This window comes from Mesocricetus auratus, unplaced genomic scaffold (genome assembly GCF_017639785.1).
Source record: "Mesocricetus auratus isolate SY011 unplaced genomic scaffold, BCM_Maur_2.0 Super-Scaffold_100018, whole genome shotgun sequence".
Taxonomy (NCBI): domain Eukaryota; kingdom Metazoa; phylum Chordata; class Mammalia; order Rodentia; family Cricetidae; genus Mesocricetus; species Mesocricetus auratus.
In genome coordinates, this window is record NW_024429199.1 from 29,219,664 (window position 1) to 29,238,306 (window position 18,643).

Below are 18,643 nucleotides of genomic sequence, written 5' to 3' on the forward strand. Positions count from 1 at the left end.
ATATTTTGCAGTTGGAGATATTTTGTCCCAAGGGTAGAGAACATGCCAAAGACATTTTGTGAATAGAGGCCAATTGACATGCCCCACAGTTGTGGGAAGTTGTCTAACAGTGTGTAGGACTTCCTCCGGTTCCCCATGTCAATAGTTCTGAGTTTAATAGAAATGATGGAGGAGGAAAGCAGCCAAAAGGTTCTAAGTAAGAAACTGGCTGATGAAATCAGTGGCTTAGTAAGATTCTTATGTAAGACATAAAATCACACTGTCAAAATATCCACAGATGATAATCCCACTAAGGATTTCTTACCCTGAGCAATATGTATTCACCATTTAAGAGCTATTTAACATGTCCTCATATGTATATACAATGTCCTTTGTCACATGAATATTACTATGCTCCCAATCAGGAAAGTTCTTGGGAATGAGATCAGTCTTTATGTACTACTTCTTTCAATATATTTTATGCAGTTCAAAGAGGGGACTCGTTGTGATATCTAATCAATCAGAGACCTCAAATCTAAATATCTAAAAACTCCTCCAAGTGTACATTCCTGAAGACCAACTCTTTCCTATCCTGGCAAATTATATATTTATGTTAAATATCTGTCTGTCTGTGAGATACCATGTTTCTAAGAAACTATCTATCTATCTATCTATCTATCTATCTATCTATCTATGTATCCTCTATCATCCATCCCTCTAAGGTAACTATAGTAGTTCATTGTAAGAAACACTAAAATAGTTTCTGGTTCCCTAGATCTCTCTGTCCCCATCAGATTGTTGTCTGATGTACAGCATTCTAGCATTTCCTATTCCTAATCTACACACTCCTAATTCCTCACACACTGAAAATATTAATTATGTCTATTAGGGTCAAATTTATTTTGATTTTACGAGACAGGGTTTCTCTGTATTGTTTTGGAGGCTGTCGGACCAGCCCAGCCTCGAACTCACAGAGATCTACCTGCCTCTGCCTCCCGAGTGCTGGGATTAAAGGCATGTGCCACCACTGCCTAGCTAGGGTCAGATTTTATATGGTGAAAGGAAACAATGTTTGCATGAATAACTATTATTTTAGATAAAAGTTAAAATCATTTTTTCACTTGTATATTTATCTTTAGATCAAGCTGTGACAAGCAATATAGATTATTATCACTGCCAAACTTTGCCAAAGTTGGTGGGAAATTAAGGTAGGATACTTTGTGAGGAGAAGGGACATTACCTTATTAAAGACAATGATTATCACCAAAATGAACTAGAGATATTAAAGCTAGCATTATAATAGCTCTACACACTCTGACTTTTAGACTCTTAATATAGAAAATGGAACACATTTTATTTTTAATATGTATGTTAATAATATGTTAATATATGTGGGGGCTGGGAAGATGAATCAGTAGATAGAGTTTTGCTGTACAAGCACGAAGAATTGAGTTTCAATAGCTTTCATTCATTTAAAAGCTTGCAATACTGTTCATACTTGAAATAAATGGAGACACTGGATACCAGTGTCTCACAGGTCAGCCAATCTAACTGAAATAATGAACTCTGGTTCCAGTGACAGATTCTCCATCAAATTCAAAATATAGTGGAAAGTAATCAAGGGAAGACACCCAGAGTCAACCTCTGTGTTAGTATTCAGTCATCTGTACTGGCCTGTCCTTGAGGTTCTGACAGGATAGGCCCTCAACTGCAGCCACTAACCGCACCACCTGTGCACATTCACTATGTTCCCTTTTAAAAGGGCCCTGCCCATCTCCCATCCTTCTCTCTCTTTCTCTCCCTCTCTTTCCTGTTTCTCTATCTCCCCACTTCTTTCTTCTCTCTCCCCCTTTCCTTTCTCTTCTCTCCTAATGCTCATTTCTGGGGGCTGGTCTTCACCTCCCTTTTTATGATCCCCTTCCCTAATAAAAATCCCACTGCTCGAGCCCTGTCCCATTGAATCTTACTCTTGTTCACTGTTTTTCTTAAATCACAACACTCTGACCTCCACATGAATATGTATAGGTGAGCGTGCTTGAGCATGCGTGCCCACATGCACACGTGCACACACACACACACACACACACACACCTTCGAACACATTGACTAATGTTTGTTTGTAGTGTATATTGAAATCAGGTGTCATATTTTGACACATCCATACAGATGCAGTAATTAAACCTGGGTCACTAGTATTTTCCTCTATTTAGCATGATAATTTTTTAATAAAATATAGACTAGACCATTACATGCTCAGCACACCAGCACTTGTTTCTTTGGTCTGTTTTGCTTCTTTAATACAGCACTTTCCCTTTTATCTTCTAGACTTCTCCACTTGCCAGTTTCCAGTAATCATAGTTCTACACTCAGGTGGACTAAAAAGCATACAATATTTGTTTTACAACATCAGACTTATGATCCTTTAAAACATCAATTTTCCTGTCAATAAAAAGAGTTCATTATAGCTGAACAGTATTATGTCGATACCTACTGCTTTGATTGGTCACTTGGGCTGATCCCTAGTCTTGGCTATTGTAAATACTACTACACTAAACATAGGAATATAAATATCTCTTTGGTGTTTTTATTTCCATTTCTTTTGGATATACACCCAGAAGAGATGACTGCATCATATGGTAGACTCACTTATAGTATCTTGAGAAAATTCCATACTGTTTTCTGCAACAAAAATTTACTTCCTCACCAGCATCTTACAAAATACTTCCTTTTCCCATATACTCACAAGCATTTGTTACTATAATCAGATCAACATCACATTTTGATAAGTACCTTATTTTACTAGAGTGAGATGATATTTCACTTTAGTTTTATTTTCTATTGCTTGATGGCTAAGGATTAATATAAAACACACACACACACACTCATTGGTGTCTATGTAAATTGAATTTTAGTAGTTCTAACCCCATCACCCCATCATCCTCTTTTGCCTTCCCTTGTTTTATTTCTGAAAATCATTTTTCAAACACATCTACCCTCTACTTTCATATCTTCTTTTAGTGCATGATCAACCTTTTGAGTTTAATTAGAGTTGCTTGCACAGTTATGGGTGAGAGGTTATCTACTGGAGCAAGGAAAACTTATTAGTAGCTACATCACTGAAGAAAATGATACCTTTCTCCCAACAACTATTAACTAAGGGTCCCCTAGGGAGCTGTGTAGCTTTAGAGGTAAATTCTGGCTCACACACATAAAGAGGGCATGAAATCAGTAGGAAGATATGTTTGAAAGTAGGGCTACATGAAGAAATTGAGGGAGTATGAGAAAGGTAATGGGAGATGAAAAACACTAAGATTCATTACACTCACACACACACACACACACACACTCACACACACACACACACACACACCCACACACACAGGTCTTATGGAAGTAACCACTGCTTCATTGCATTCATGAGTGCAATATCTATATAATCCACAAGAAACATCCTTTTTGCTTTATATTTCCCTATCCTTTGGCTCTTACACTTTTTTCTGCCCTTTCTTCTGCCTTATTTTCTGACCCTTTTAGGGGACTGGGAGAGTGATATTGACAAATGTACCACTCATAGCAAAACACTGCACTGCCTCTTTTTCTGAGCACTTTGACCAGTTATAAATCTTTTAAATTATCCCCACCTCTTGTAATAAGAAATTTATCTGACAGAGTTGGAGTGCAATACATATACAGATGCAAACACGAGGATTTAGAAGCAATTTGACAGTGTAACTAACAAAATATATCAGTAGATTCCTTGCCCAGGACATCTGGCCTCCTTAGCCACAAGCTGTTGACCAGGTTTATAGTCATAGTAGGTATGAATTCTGTCCCGTGGAACATACTCCAATTCAAACAGAAAACAGTTGGTTATATCCATAATAGTTATGCCACTATTGTATTACAAGCCTGCAGATAATTCCTTTCTTGATAAGTCATAATTGTACCTTAGATAGTTTACATTTGCTCATTTTCAATGACTTTGTTTTTGCTGCTGTCTTTTCAGTTTTCTGTATGTTCTGGATAATACTTGGTCAGAGTCATAGTATTGCAAACAATTCATATCGTTCTCTAGGTTGCAATTTACTTAATAATAACAACATTTTTATAGAAAAGATTTTGGTTTTGTCACATCTTATTTTTCAATATATGCTTTGTTTCCCCTTTGTGGTCATATCAGTGTATACTGATGAATGGAGCTATTTGTTGTATTAGCTTCTATATCTTAAATTTGTGTATTTTTGAACCATTCTGAGCTAAGGTAAAAGGCAATTTCAAGCTTCTGTACAAAGATCATTTGTCTTTCTATAAGCATATGAAGCATTTTCTATATGTTTTTGTACCTTTTTGATAATAAATTGATTGTGGATATGTGGGATATTTATGGGGTATCTACTCTGTATCTCTATTCTATGTGTCTATTCTTGTATTTTTTGTAGATAACGTGCTATAGAACATTCATCCAGATTTTCCAACCTGTTATACATAGTTATTCATGATACTCTTAAATATTGGCCATTATACTTTTTCATAAATCTCATATTTTATCTATTTGTGTTTTTTCATCTTTTACCTCTTGTCAGTCTACCTATAACTTCTCAGGTTTTGTTTATATCTACAACCACTCTCTATTTCACCCATTTTGTCTTTCTGTGTCTATGTCACGATTCTTTATTTTTTCCTTTCTTGTGTTTATTAATTTCAAGTTTTTCTAGGTCATTGAAATGTATTGGTAGTATGGTTTTTGAGATATGGCTTACTTGATGTATGGTCTCATTTACACAAATGCTGTAATGGACATAGTATGTTGAGTTTCCACTTACATTTTATATTGAGAAAATTTTAAAATTTCCCTTGATTAATTTAATGGCCCATTATTCATTCAAAGGCATGATATTTACTTTCTATTAATTTGTATTCTTATTAAAGTTACTTTTGTGTGATTTCCTAGTTTCATTCCATTGTAACTAGAAAAGATATAATTTACTTTTTGTGGATGTCTGAATATATTCTTTTCTGGCTAAATATAGGGTCTATTCTATAAAGGTCCATGTGTCAAAAAAGAGGATGTTTCTGTAGATGTAGGAAATGATGTTCTGTAAATTCTATTATGTCCATTGAGTTTCAGTATAGTGTAGTTCTGTGTTTATTTGGGAGGAATACCTGGAAAATTAATCAAATGATGAGAATAGCATGTTAACTTTGAGACCCATATTATGGCTTGGTGGGTAAAGGCCCATGCTGCCAACCTGATGACTTGAGTTAGAGTTCCAGGCACAAGTGATAGAAGGAGAGTTGACTACTGTGAGTTGTCCTCTGACATTCATATACATGCTATAGAGCATACTTGCCTCCTCCAAATAAAATGTAATTTTTTTAAAAAATTGAATATCTCTGTATTATTTTTGTGTTCCTTAATTTTTTTCATACAATATACTTCACCATCACCCAATTAATCTCATATCATTTCTACATAACTATCGCCCAACTTTATATTCTATTTCTCTCTTTCAAAACAATACACAACAAAATCACAAGGGCAACCTGTCTGCAAGATATACTGAATATCTCTGTATTCTTATAACAATGCCTAACTCCCTCTTTATGTTCACTAAGTGTGTGTTTATAGAGCTGAGTGAAGTCACATTAGGTGTATATACATTTACAATTACATCCTTTTTGATGAATGGATTTCTCAATTATTATGCTGTCACCTTTGTTGTTTTGCTATCCAGTTCATATGTTAGTTGTTTGGTAATGAATAAACATAGCTATCCTTGCTAACTTTTGGTGTCTATGCCTATAGAGTATCTTATTGTTTTCTTTTACTTTTAGTCTGTATGTCTTTGCTGGTTGCAAGTTTCTATTAGAAGCATATTGTTGATTTTTTTCCTTTCATAAATTTTGATAGACTATATATTTCCTTTGGAGAAATTCCATCTTTTTAGATTAAGAAATAATTGCAAAAACCAGTCAACATCTTGAAAGCACATGAAAGTATAAAATCTTTAGGAAGAATACATATACAGGAGAGTAAAAGAAAACAATTTAAATTTTAAATAAACTTCCAAGCTTTGTTAGAAAAGGGATGAATCAAAAAACAAAAATAAATTTCAGAACAAACAGAATAAATTTAACAAAATTACAATAGTTTTACTAATGCCTTTTGTGTGTGGGGGTGTGTATGTCCTCTATTAACTTTCAGCTGATATATTCAGAGAGTACGGGCTTTATTACTTTCATTTTAACCTGTAATCTATATTACTTCTTAGGGATCTAATGATAAAATGGTAAGGTATGGGAAGGAGGAGTTATCCCACAGTTTATGCATAGATCTTATTCATTTAGTGAACTTGTGTCCCTGGTTGATGATCTTCCTAAGTGTGGTTTTGCCTTTTTTTGGCCCCTCTTTAATTGAGTTAGGAAAAGTAGGGAATACTGATCAAAGAAGTGTCAATCATTTAGGTAGAACAGGACTCTAATGATGTCTATCACCTTGGAAGGTAGGTTTATGAATATTATACAGCATACATTAAACCTTATTCAGAATGGTTGCTTCCTCTTTCCAGTAAGGAAGTGAGCAACAGCAACAAAAAAGCTTTGCTTTGCTAACCACTGTGAAACCTGTTGGGGATTTTGGTATATAAAACCATGAAGCTGTGTGTTTCCCCTAGGTCTGCACCTTCACTCTCCTAGTGTGACTTGCTTGTCTTCTGTGATTGTCAAAACCTCCACGTAGGTGTTCTTGGCTTAACCTGCTTTTGTCTCTATTTACTTCACGGTGAAGATTATGAAATGTCTGTTTCCTTTGTCATCTTGTCTTTCTGATGACTCAAATAAAAGGTTTCATTTTCTTAAGTTAGATTTTTGTAAAAACAGAAGGGACAACTTGAAAGCTTTTTACATATCAGGGCAGAAAATCAAAGTCCTAAGTAATATTTAGAGACACTTTGGGGATTATTAGGTTCTGCTTTAAAAGCTGTCTTAATGCATATCAAATATTGTACCCATGGTAATTCTTACTCTGTTCTCAAAAATTCCTAAACATGCAACAAAATGTTGCTTAATAACAATGTTTATTTCCCTGTATGCCACCTCTACAAGCTATCATATTCTTTGTGAATGCTGTACCCATGGTAACACTTGGTTTATTCTCAAAAATCCTTTTTCTTTCAAGAAAATGTTACTTAATAGAAAATTTTATGCTTCAATATGCAGTCTCCAGGGAGCTATCAGCCTCCTTTTTAGAATAAAATTTTGACCACTATTTATGGGGCAGGAGAAATTAGTAAATAAAAAATCTGTTATTACTTGAGACTGAGATAACTAACAAATACATAGTTTGTTATAGCCCTCAGCAGATCATATGTTGTTCTACTTTATTTCTAAAATTATTATTACTCTGTGCTGGTTAGATTTAAATATCAACAAGATACAATCTAGAATTCCTTAAGAAGATAAGGCCTTAATGAAGCATCATCTGGATGAAATTTTTTGTGGGTTTATTTTGGTTAATAATTGATGTCAGAAGATCCAACTCACTATTTGTGGCACTATTCCTTGGTCAGAGGGTCCTAAACATTGTAACAGAAAAGAAGACTCGCTTAAAGTAAGCAAAGATGTGTTTATTCTCTCCTTGCTCTTGACTTTAGATTGTTAGGTGAGTGCTAGAATTCCTACCTCAACTCCTTCCAAATCATGGAGTGTAACTTGGAATTATTAGATAAATAACCCCTTCTACCTGAGTTGTTTTTTCTTGGGTACTTTATCATGACAATGGAAATGAAACTATTGCAGCAGCACTGATTTCAATTTTTAATTCATTTAAAATGCATATTTTAAGAAGTTTAATATAGTTAAAAACTGAAAAGATTGAGGAATAAAACTTATTTGCAAGGTGCTGTTGTGAGATTTATTACTGACACGCAAGCTTTTGCCAATTTACATTAATCCTGAAGATGGAAGAAAAAAAACACTGACCCAAATCATCACTGCCAGAATTAATTAAAACAAAAAAATTAGTGTACATGGGATGTCTCCCTCTAAGATGGGGTTCGACAGGTCAGCACTAGATGTGAGGAAGTCAAGGCTTCTGTAGCTAGGGGGTAGGAGGTTTCCAAATGGGGTATTTGGTGGGCAAAATAGGCAGGGTTATAGGAACCGAGCACAACACATTAGTCTTAATTAACTTCTGAAACAAAGACATGGTCCCAAGGTGTTCATAACAAAGTAGTCATGAGAGCATATAGTCATAGCAGAGTAGTCATAGGTGGTCATATAACCTTTTGAAACAAAGGTAGGTTGCAAGATGGTTATAAACAACTTTTATAGAAAGACAGGGATTGCGATTGTTGGAACACTTAGAATAGAAACATTTGTAGTTACGGTTTCTGGTAGGGCTCAGTCCAATTCTTGAGAAACAGAGGCTTGGTCAAGAACAGGAATGAATCTAGTTTGTCTTTAAGATAGTTTTCAAGGTAAATGGAGTCAGGCTGGTTCTCCATTTACCAGTTAAGTGTTCTTCTACTTGCATTTTTAGGATAAATCTAACCATACAGTTTTCTTTCTCAGATTTTTACACAATAAATTTTGGAAAATAAACTCATGTTTGTTGTTTGTTGTATGGAAACACACAGAATTTATTCTAAAATGCCTGAAGGTGGGCTGAAGATATGTCTCAGTGGTTAAGATCACTGTCTGTTCTTCCAGATGTACTGGGTTCAATTCCCAGCAACCACATGGTGGCTCACAACCATCTTTAATGAAATCTGATGACTCCTTCTGGCATGCAGATATGTATGCAGATAAATCACTGTATACATACTAAATAAATAAATCTAAAAAAGAAATAAAATGCCCAAAGATATTGTGGAACTAAATGTTTTCTCCATAAAAAAGTTTATATGTTGTTAACATGTAATTTCAAAAAACCCTGAAGGAAATTTATGTTTGCCACAAAAGAGATCTTGGAGCAAAATATTATATTTATAACAGATCCAACATGTCACTGATTTCAGTTTCAAAAGGAAACAGTTGTTTCTGCCAAACCAAAGAAAGATTATAATTAGGCAACTTGTAACCACAAAACAATAAACCACTTTTACTGTGCAAATTCTTACTATGCACATGTAAATTTTACTTCACAAATATTGCGCAATGTACAGTTTTCTGCTGTTAGTAATTTGAAAAATAAACATGCAAGGTCACTCTACAATTTCAGTTTCATGTATTAATGCGTGTTGTCAGAGGGTTAGAAGAGATATTGGTATAGTCTACAATATTAAGATATTAATAATATAAATTAATATCTATCTGCTATTTTTAAATTACAAAATTGTACTTAAATGAAATATAATGTGACTATTGCATACATTTGTTATTTAATCTTTAAAATATCTTTAAAAACTATCTTTTTTACAAAACAATGGATATATTATGGACTGTACAGAGGACAAACTAATTTATTAAGCATAGTTCTTCGTATAATTTAATGTGATTGTATTTATACATTCTGTATATTTAATGTGTATATTCATCTATCAAATCTATTTTGAGTTTATTATGAAAACTTAAGAATAAATACTTTTGCTGGGCAGTGGTGGCACACACCTTTAATCCCAGCACTCGGGAGGCAGAGGCAGGCAGATCTCTGTGAGTTTGAGGCCGGGCTGGACTGATAGCCTCCAAAACAATGCAGAGAAACCCTGTCTCGTAAAAACCAAAAAACAAACAAACAAACAAAACAAAGAATAAATACTTTTATATTATTGTTCTCTTTGCATGATTTGTTTCTCTATCTCACTCTTTCTCTTCAAATGGATGGGGAATTCATAAAGAGGTGCATTATGAACCAAAATGAATGCTGTAAACAAAAAAGAGTCTAGTCTTGCAAAGTATGTCCTCAGCTAGCTATTGAGTGTGTATTAAACTATAAATCGACATCAGAAAAAATATCCAGGAAACCCAGAAAAATTTGGAAACTAAATAACAAACTTCTACTAAACGGATATTTCAAAGAGGAAAGAAAAATATTTTTAACTGGATAAAATGCAAACATAACACATAAAAATGTATGACACGGCATTAGTGTGGTAATTAGGGGAAATTATAACCACTGAAAGCATGTGGTAGAAAATAAAAAATATGTCTCAAAACAGTGTTCATTACTTAAGAAAAAAACTAGAAGCAAAAATGAACCCAATAGTCAGAGAAAGTAAATAAGAATAAGGGCAGAAATCAATGAACTAGGAAAGTAGTAAAAACAATAGAGGAAAATCAATATAACTAAAAGCATTTCCATGAAACAATCAATAAAATTGACAAATTTCCAGCAAGTCCAAGCAGGAAGAAAAAATTAAAAGACACAAAATACAAATTTTGCAATATTAGGATTTAGAAAAGTGGTAGCAACACAATAGTAAGTAATGGAGAATTTGGAATAGCTTTGGGACAATAAATTTAGTACTCTCATGTCTGCAAACTTCTTAGAAGAGAAAAACCTCAAATGCTCATTTAATATGTGACATTTCTTCCAAACTTAACAGATTAACAGACATTCCTCAGTTTGAATTTATGATGGTAAAATTTCTCACAAAGGAAACTTTTGAGTACACAATCATTTCATATCATTTCATAGCTACATTCTTCCAAATATAGAAAATAGATATGTTAGTAAATATGCTTCCAAAATTAAAAATGAATGACTGACTATCAATAAATTCTAGGAAGTCAGCTTTACTTAAATTTTAAAAATCAGATAAACATATCAATTGACAAATTGCAAGCTAATATTTCTCACAAAAGTAGGTTCAGTGATTCTTAAAGTAACCTTAGCAAATTAGAACAATAGCTTGCAAAAAACATCATATCAGCATAAACACATGGAGGTTGCCGTGGTCATCAAACATTCATTTTATATTCAATAATCAATCAATTTAATTAACCACCACAAGAGATAAAAATAGGAAGCATATGATCACCAAAAGATATGTGGAAAAGGCCTTCAATGTAAACCTTAAATTCACAGTAAATAAATCTCTGAGCAAGCCCCAAAAGATAAGAGAATTTCCCCAGCTTTCTGAGGAATATTCGGGAAAGACCTATCAGAGAAACCATAATTGATATTGAAAGATAGGGATTCAATTTAATCTCAGTCAAAAACCACAAATAATATCAAACAGCAAAATGGTAAACGCATTCTAGAAAATATATAGAGGATGGAATGAATACAGATTTTAAAATGAACTTATTTGGACAGTTACTGCTTCTTGATTTGCAGACATAATTATTCTGTCAAAGCATTTGAGTGTTTAGTAACACCAGACAAGTTGATTAGTGGGATAAAAAGAAGGCCAAGTCCAAATGCATAGTTATATAAGAAGAAGGCTGGTTGTTATCAGAAGTGAAGACATGATTCACTATGGAAACAATACCTATCTTAGTATACAGAATTGAACAATCAGACCTTAATAGTAAACACACCAAACAGACAAAAATCACTCCCTTTACCTACCTCATGCTATGTAGTTACATCAATTTAAACTTAGATTGTATCATATTCTTAACACAAAGCCTAAAACAATGACATTTATGCAAGGAATGTAAGAGGAAGCCTCACCAATATGATCCATGGAAAGAAATAAACTGATGAATCAGACTTCAATACACTGATGCTCCTTGAAAGAAATGGTTAATGGATTCAAAAGTCAAGATAAGATTGAGAGAGGAAAAAAATCCTAAAATGTTTATAATAAAGGGTTGCATAATAGGATGGGAAAAGTATGCACAAAGAGTTGTGCACCATGGTTCATGTGAATTGCAAATTACAGCTGCAGTGATACAGTGGTAACTATGACTTTATCTTAAGAAAGAAAACTTTCCATCTCAAAACTCGTCAAGGATGGAGATGCTGGAGTTCCCTATACTGTGAGTACATGAAATACACCATTCACTTTCAAGTACAGGAAGGTTTCTGAAAAGTTAGGCAAACACCTACCCTTTGAGTTATGCATTCTATCCTTAATCATTCATCCCAAAGAAAGAGAAGCCTGTCTCCATGCAAACGTTTAAACATCGATTTTGGTGACAGCCTGACTCTAGTAGCAAAATCTGATAACATTCCCAAGCTCATTCAGCAGGCAAAATATAAATAAAGCATGCTATGTCCAAAAACATGGGCTATTACTCTACAGTGAAGGGAATGATTTACTGATATTCACTACAAAAAATGAATTTCAGAATAATTAGGTGGAGTTAAGAGCAATGAAACAAATGCACAACGTTCAATGTATGTTTATAGAACAGATTAAGGAATGCAAGGTAATACTTTGTGATTAAAAAATCAAAATCAATGTTGTCTATTGGTGAAAAGACATACAGTAAAGTAGAAGGGTGGGATTTCACAGACACATCAGGAAGCTGTCTGTTTCATTTTGTGTTACAGACAGCGTGTCTATACTGAGTAGTTTGCCTATGAAACATCTTTTGTCATCTCATAGTTTAGTGCCTGGCTCCCAGTTGGTTCCAGTTTATGCTGGAAATTTTGGAAGCTGGAGGCTGGCCTTACATCATTTTGTACAGGTCTTTGAAGACTTTACCCAGACTTGGTTTCCGCCTCACTCTTGGCTTGCTGGTCCATCAGAGTGTGGACAGCTTCTGCTGTGGGCTCCTTCCTGCAGCTGTGTGATGAGTTTTCTATTCTATTCCCTGAAACAAAGGACTAAAATGCTGAAGCTGTTAACCAAAACAAATGTTTCCTCCTTCACTTGGTCACATCAAATGCCAAAGTAACTGGCATGTACTGGCTAGCCTCAAACTCACTGATCTGTTATGGTACTCCTTCCTCCTTATCACAGGTGCTAGGATTATAGATCAACCACACACAGATAGGGACTGTTTAAGTGTGATTAGAATATTCATTAAGTTGTAGTTGTGGTCTAATGCATATGCCAAAATGATTTAAATTACACAAACACATTTATAGTGTGTTTTATTGAGTGTACTTAAGTAAAAATAAATATTAATAAAAGCTAACAGTAGGAAAACACCTCAAGAAAAGTGTGGTAATATGAAAATGAAAGATTAAGAAAAGCCAATCAAACTGGAGAGATGGCTCAGTGGTTAAGAAGAAAAGCCAATCAAATGTGGGTGTTCTGCAATGATTTGTGTTTTTGCTTCTCCAAATTTGTGGTGAAAATTAAATTTATCTAATGTATACTTTATTTTATATACATTTAAATAATCTGTATTTCCCTTGTATGTAAAAAAATTACTGTTTGTGGCTTGGTTTCCACTTAGCTTCTTTATATCAAGGTGTATTTTTTCTTTGATTAAACACTAGGTTTTAATGTTTTAGTTAAATATATTTTGATGAAATACTTACTTAGTGGCATGTTTCTTGGGTGGTTTCTTATTTTCTGAAACATGTTTTCTTTCCAAATAGAACTTGTTACTTTTACAACTATTGTGCCCCCAAAAATGGATGAAACAATTAGAGAAGAGTTTTACCTTGATTCACAGTGTCACAGGAATTTTAGTTCACCAGGGCAGCAGAAATACTGAAGGATTTTCCTCACCTCTTGCAAAAAGCTGTGATCATTTGGGGCCAGAGGCTGGGATGGAGGCATCAAAGGTCAGCCCCTTCTGAGTGGTACCCCCAGCTAAGTCCCAGCTCTGGCTACACCACGCCAGCAACAGGAAAAACACTCATGACATGAGCCTAGTAGGGCCATTCCAGAATGAAACCATTACATAAGTATTATTCAAATCCCATTGTTTTCTGTTTAACTCTATTTTCTATCATGGAATTATGTTTATTGCTGGAATATCCAGTTCCTGGTACTATGACTTTGCTGAAATTTGATTCTGTCCTCTTTTCATAGACCAGCTTTCTCTCCCGTGGCAGGGTGTGAGCAGCAGACCACATCTTCATGTTCAGGAAAATGGGGTAGGGGGTGAGAGAAATGGATCTGGAGACACTCAAAGCCTATGTGTAGCACAAATAATAAAAACCCAGGGACAGATATTGGGGTTCAAGCTGAAGATAGGAGAAGCAAAGCAGCCAGCCACCAGAGAGCTCTCACCTCTACCAATGCTCAGACCGAAGGGGAGAGCCACCAAACCTCAGATTGCATCAACAGACTGCACTGCTCTCCACCAAGCCTCAGAATCCTAGACTGCCCACTGAGCTACTTATACACTCTCTAGTGCTGGTATGAAAGGTAGGAGCTTTGTTTCTCTTTTAGGCCGATTCACTCTCATGTAACCCTGGTTGGTTTTGGAATCATAGAGATTCATCTGCCTCTGTCTCCTGAGTCCTGGGATTAAAGATATACTAGACCACTATAGCTAACTAGTCTGGCTGGCTTTGCATTCTTTTCTCCAGTGGTTTTATTAGATTATAATATATCACTACACCTGTGAGCTCTGCTTTATTTATTTATTTTTCTTTTTCATTATTTTACAACTTCTTTGAGTGTGTGTGTGTGCGTGTGTGTGTGTGTGTGTACCACAGAATGTGTGTGGCAGTCAGAGGACTAACTGTAGGAGTAAGTTCTGTCTTTCCACCATGTAAAAAGACATGTGGGAACTCAAGAATGAACTAAGGTTGCCGGGCTTGGTGCATCTTCCCATGTCTTATATATTAATTTATTTTGAAGTTAAAATATTACCTTGTGCTTTGTTTATCTGTCAGAAATAGAGGATGTAATGGTGATGGCCCAGTCTTTTGTACTGTTGTGTGTTCATTACAACTGGACTCAGTCCTTAAATCAGCTTGATTCTTTTTGCCTCGTCCCAGTCAGGGGCGAGGATTCAGAGTGCCTACAAGCTTAACGGCCATATTTCTGACTGGTCTAAAAGGATAATTTGTGAGTATGCATGTGGAATTCAGGATCATTAAGATTCAGTATTACAACTTCAGGGAAAAGGGGAAGAGATCGGTCATGCTGTGCACAAGCATTGGTGGCTTCGTTTGACTTTATTGTTTTGAGCTCACGGCAAGAAATGATATACATTTTCTTAGGCATAGTCATATTATTTTTGATATTTTATATTCTTTTGGGGAAAATATCTTACCAGATTTGAGTTTTATGTCTGTGACAGTAAATTTCAAAGACACCTCCAGAGACAAATATCTTTGAATTACTTATCTGAAGGAATCTGCCAATATGTAAAACACACACACACACACACACACACACACACACACACACACACACACACACACATACACACACAGCTTGAAGTTCAACTTCAAATAACAAACTTTAGCTAGGCCTAATTTGGTCATTCCTGTCATCTCTTCTACTTGAGAAGTTGGGTAGCAATTCACAACTTTGTGACCTGCCTGAGTGGCAGTATGATTTCAATGACACCTTGGGTTTCTTAGTGTTCTTTCAAAACAAAATAAAAAAGGAGAGCTAAAGGTAACATACAGTGGTGGAGTGTTTACTTGATATATGTGCAGCCTTGTGATCAACTCCGACTACTGCAAAACATAAAAACAAAAGTAAACAGCAGTAAAAGAAAATTCAAGAAACACATGCTGGTTAAATTTGCTTGATGATCCTAATTAAAGAAGTACATTTTTGTTATTGCCAGACAACATGTTCCCTTAGTAAGCCATTGGGCAGTACATTTTCAATAAACACTGAAGGTGATGTGGAAATGCAATACCCAGGGTCTAGGCCGTCTGAGTAAGTTAGGGACACTCATCCTTTTCTTTGTAAACCTAGCCTATGAAAACACACATTCTGTGCATTAGTTTTCTAATGTAGTCCCCTTTTTCCAGATGGAAAAATCAAGTTAGATGTTACTGATTGGAAGTCCTAGCGATAAATTGAAATTAGTAAAACACATGTCTTATTTAAAGCTGAGAAAATGTTTAATTAAATATTTTACATGTTTAACAATTATTAATCATTTGCTTTGCAAGTACCAAATTTAGACAATATAATAAATTTGATAAACTGAATCTCCAACCAATTTCCTGAAACTTTTCTTATAATCTTAATAATATTTGTCAGTTAGCTATCATATTGCCAAAATAGACACAGAAAATGCTGAGCAGTGATCTTTAAATTATTATAAGTGAAAAGTCTTATGTCATCATTGAGAACTTCATCTCTCTAGCAACCAGTGTTCTTTTTTGGAGTAATTTAGGATTGACATAATTTTAATTTTTTAAAGATTTCTTTGGCTAAGTGTGAATTCAAATCAGAATTAAGAGCAATTGTTTTGAAATAATTTTAAAGATAATTAAAGACTTATTTATCAGAGTTTTCCAGACAAGAAATTCCAGAACCAAGGTGCCTGAAGACCTAAAATCTAGTGAGGTTTTTCATTATGGCTTAGTCATTAGCCTCCTCTTTGTCCCATTAGAAGACAGAGAACACAGTGCAAGGATTTTGGTGTCTTGAGTGGTGCCCAGGAAGCTACACCCTTGACTTGTTACTTTTTATGAGGACTTGCCTTGATTGTCTACCTGACTGAATTTAGAATTAGCTAAGAGATAGGCCTGCAACATATCTGTGAGGGCATTTCCAGAGAGGTTTAGCTGCAGTGAGACATCTCACTCTGAGTATGTGCTGTACTGTTCCATGGGTTGGAATCCCTTACTCAATGGAAATAAACAAAAGCAGAGCCAGCCTACATCTGTTTTCTTCATGGTGAATATCTGCCTCACGGACCCACCAATATGCTGTCCCTGCCGTGATGAACTGTGCCTTCAAATTGTGAGCCAAAATGAACTCTTTCCTTAAAATTACTGTGGTTTACCAAAAGTAAGAAAAATAATATACCTCCCCAAACTACTATCACAGATATTTGAGACACATAAAAATTATTTTATTTGCTAGAGGGTCCAGAGATGTATGTCTGGGTGACCTATCTCAGTTAATGTTCCAATGATTAGGAGAGTCCTAAGATTATTCCTATAGAAGGAAGGACATTCTTTTTTTGTCTTTTTTAATTTTTAAATTTAAATTAGAAACAAGGTTGCTTCACATGTCAATCCCAGCTCCCTCTCCCTCTCTCTCCCCTCCTCCCACTAAAGTTCTAGCTAGAGTAAAATGACAACTAAAGGAGATCAAGGGCTCACAAATTGGAAAGGAAGAATTCAAACTTTCACTATTTGCAGATGATATGATGCTTTACATAAGTAACCCCAAAAAACTCTACCAGGGAACTCCTACAACTGATAAATTCAGCAAAGTGGCAGGATACAAGATGAACTCAAGAACATCAGTAGCCCTATTATATACCTTGGGGTAATGCTAAGCAAACAAGTGAAAGACATTCTTTATGTGACACACAATTCCTACCAGTTTTTCTTTTTCCTGAGACTATAAGTTAGGATTTTTTTTAGTAACAAGATTATTTTCCCCCTGTGAAGCCAATCTACTTATCTTGAATTTAGATATGAATTTGTAGATTAAAATTTTCAATATCAAAATGTGGACTTTGTACAAAAAACCCTTATGTATCTTATTCATTACTTTATCTTGCATATTGAAAGAAATGATTAGTTTATAGTGTAGATTTAATAAAACTGCTTGAAGAATTAATGAGGGAATATACACCATCTTCCATGCAAAGATAATTTCCTTTGCTCTTATCAGTTACATGAAAAATGTAGGGTTTATTCAATCCCTGCCTGTTGGGGTGGGCATTACTGCCAGGTTGGCAAGATTAAAGGAAACTCTGAATACCTTTCCTACTAGTACTTGTTTCCCTGTGCTCCTATTGAGGCATATTTTTCAACACTTGATGGATATCTGCTGTCTCTACTAAACCTGTGCACTGGTGTGATATATCACCACACTTATAGGACTGATGATCTCCTTCTAATCTGAGATTAAAATTTTTAGTTTGAAGAATTGCATACTCTTCAAAATGAATTGTGTGTTTTACTGTATTCTGAAAACATTCTGGCTGCATCTAGTACTAAAGTAACCTCTTTCTTCTATCTCACAATATTATTTCTAAGATAGTATATTTACTTAAGAAAATCAACCCTACTCTTTCCCTGGGATTATTTAGTTTCATGTCAGACTTAACTTCTCTACCACTGAGCCATCATGACATATATTACATGTCTAAGTGTAGACATTCAAACGCTGTCTCTCTCTATTCAGAAAATTGAGACAACTCACTTCTGACTTACTGTATGTGTTCAGGGGAGAAACATGTTTTGACTAACAACTAAAAAGCTACTAGTAATTTCCTCTAGAATAATACATTTATCTTTGTAAGAGTAGACAGTGTATTATTACAAACAATAACAAAAAGGATAGGAAATTGAGAGATATATATTGCAAGGGGGATTCTGGAGGAGTTGGAGCAAGGAAACAGGATGAATATGATTATAATTCATTATGTATATATGTGAAATGAAAATAATACACTTGAGATATTGGATATTGGATGTTCATTCTATGTTACATTTTCTTTCATAATTAGAAAACTGATAATAAAATTTCTTTATTTTTTAACAGACTTAAATCACTTTATTTTTCATATGTAAAAATCCTTATATGGTAGATCATGGTTCCTCTGAATAGAAATTCTCATGTAGGTTTTCAAAGCTGGTCACTGAATTCCTCATACTGAGATTTAGTTGTGATGATATATTGTTTAGGTGATACATTGTTTATGGTCTAATAAA